At 35.1% G+C, this 2718-nt stretch overlaps 1 protein-coding gene across 1 annotated transcript in view; it reads left to right on the top strand.

Annotated features, from left to right (window-relative positions):
* The first annotated feature begins 1950 nt into the window (after positions 1–1950).
* The window catches only part of LOC106471410, a 17105-nt gene continuing 16337 nt past the window's right edge, over positions 1951–2718 (top strand). Inside the window, exon 1 of the mRNA XM_013932005.2 lies at positions 1951–2127. The gene's annotated coding sequence lies outside the window, so the exon portion shown is untranslated. The remainder of the gene's footprint in view (positions 2128–2718) is intronic.

The following is a 2718-nucleotide window of genomic DNA, read 5'->3' as shown; positions in this document are numbered from 1 at the left end:
TACAGGATAGTTCTAGAAAATAGGTGGCGCCACACCAGTCACGCGACCTCGATGACGCAACAGTATCTACAGAAATGAAATTTTTATTAATACATTTAATTTATACTTTAAATAAACATAATCCTATAAGTATATCTGAGCATTGTTTAACATTCACAAATATATATAATATTTCATATTGCAGTCAGTAAATTATATAACATGAATTTGACTAACTGATAATACGTGCCCTTTGTTTGCATCCGGATCTAAATCCCCGTGCGGATTCGGGAGGGTCAAGTTCTATCGTTTCCTTTGCTGTTGTTGTAATCCTTCACACAGCGATTTTACACCATCCCGATCTTTATAGTTTTATAAAAACACCAACCACTCTCTAGGCCATGCCCATTCGTGTACCGCTTGTAGCATCTTGTATCGGATATATTTCTCTTAGTTTGATCAGTATAGTCCTATACATGGCAAATAATTACATATTTTGCGATACACTCACTTAAATAGTCTATTACGAGAGTATTGTACACAAAATACAATTTTTAATACTTTTATAATATATTAATCATATGATACACAATTTAAAGGCCAGCAGTAGGTGGCTTGTTGCTACACTTAAAGTAGGGGAGGGGAACTTAGGCATAGTTTCATCACGTATGACGTACCGATCTAGAGGTCTCTTGTAGTTCATTATTGTTTTTTCTCGGAGTAGTTATTTCGAGTTAGTATGTAGAAGCTTGTCGTTAATTGTTGTGTATTTTCGTGCTTATGTAAAAAGGTTGAACTTGTACATCGTGGGACTATTGCTGTTGCAAGTATTGAGTTTTGTATTACTTTTACTTTAAACAGTGTTGGTGAGGTGTTTATTCATGCTGGACTGGCGAATCCGATTACTGGTCGTATTTATTGTTTATATTGTTACGACATCGAGGTCACGTGACTAGTATCACGCCACGTCATTCTCGAACTTACACGTCTTTTCCTTAAATCTTGTGATCTTTCTAGATATAGTGTAGTCTTGTATATATATAAGACCGGCCACGAAGCGACGGGAAGGTAATGAGTAATTGAATGTATGCGGATAAAATATTGTTGGCCACGTGAGACGTGAGTTATAGCGTTGTTGTGGAGCGACTGTTGGAATTAAGTGTATTGTAAAGTTGTATTCGGAAAGAATAAACCAGTTTTATTTAAGAAAGGGTCTCTGTTCGTTAGTTAATTTTCCGTAAATTCGTTCCGACGAAACTTTAGCGACACAAGCGTGACAATATATATTTTAATCGTGTTCTGTTGTTTTGCTCCTAAATTGTTTCCTGACAGTCTCCTGACGTAGTTCGCTCATCGCCAAGTTTTGTTTTCGATTTGGTTAATGTGAGTTACCCAGGTTAATTCTTAATCTCATGCGATGAAAAAATTTAGTTGACGTGGCAGTCAGAAGGACGGTTCCCTGTAGGTACATTTTTCGTGGCTTTTTTTTTTTTGTACTCTTGTTTTTAGAGAATAGTACGATTTTATTTTAGGAACGTTAATTTTAATCCTGTGTTTTAGATAATATTCCACTAATATTGATAATACAGGGGTGGTTGTTTGTTAAATTTCGCGCAAAGCTACTCGAAGCCTATCTGCGTTAAATGTCTAATTTAAATTACAAGTGATAAACTAGCGAGAAAACAATTAGTCAACACTACCCATCGCCAATTCGTTAGCTGCTATAATCGAACAATGGAAATTGACCGTTATTATAATAATTATGTATTCATGGGCCCCAAATTGAAAAACTTGAATTTTTTACAATAGTGGGACGTGAGCTATTGAATCTCGACTCTATAGTCGAGCACATGAACTACTGGGCCATATTCGCACTACAGGACTAGAGTTGTTTTTGTTTTTTTGCGAGATGACCAACAGGAGCTTTGTTATGTTAGTTAAATTCAAATTATAGTTCTACTTCAATAAATATGACAGAGACGTCTGAAATTTAAAATTGTTTAATTATAATGATATAATGCTATTCGATTTCTCCAATAACACAACTTTCTACATTTCTGCAACCATTAGGTGGCAGCATGATGATGCAATGGCGGTGAAATTGACTGGTGCATTACTTAGCCTTAGAGCCCAGACAAGTCAATATTAGTAATAAGTTATAATAATTTGTAGACACTCATTTGTTTTACAGTAGCTTTAGAAAAAGCTGTTATTATTAATTAATCTCGTGAAAATACTGTAAAATATTGTATAAATGTTACACACGATATTTCCGTTGAGTTTATTATACTTTTATCACTTTGTGGCTAAGTTAGCTAGGCTTCTCTTTATAGTTTATTATAAGTTTTAATGCTGTGATTGTGGAATAGTTTTGGTCTCCCTACCTAACTTCTAAGAAATAATCTTAACTTGTTCGTTTATTGAAAAGAGTTTAGAAAGACTCCACGGGTGTAATGCTTATTTTATAGGGATAGGTTACGGTCTTTTAACTTGAATAACTTATATTTATAAGCTCGAGAAAAGAAGGGTAAGAGACGATGTAACTGAGAGCGGCCGTCTCTGTGTGTGTACTGCTGAAGTGGAAAATACCGGCAATTGCTTCTGTTTAACCATCTCGTACTCGCACTATCTGCTCGGATAATAGCTTGTTAAGCTGAGGATGACGTTGTAACGTCGAAACATGTAGCATCGTCAACTTTTTGAAGGCCATAGATAGGCCTAAATAAAATGTTTTTAATT

Source organism: Limulus polyphemus, unplaced genomic scaffold (genome assembly GCF_000517525.1).
Source record: "Limulus polyphemus unplaced genomic scaffold, Limulus_polyphemus-2.1.2 Scaffold4603, whole genome shotgun sequence".
NCBI classification, from domain to species: domain Eukaryota; kingdom Metazoa; phylum Arthropoda; class Merostomata; order Xiphosura; family Limulidae; genus Limulus; species Limulus polyphemus.
Note: the sequence above shows the minus strand (reverse complement) of the source record. Positions and strands in the feature narration are given on the sequence as shown.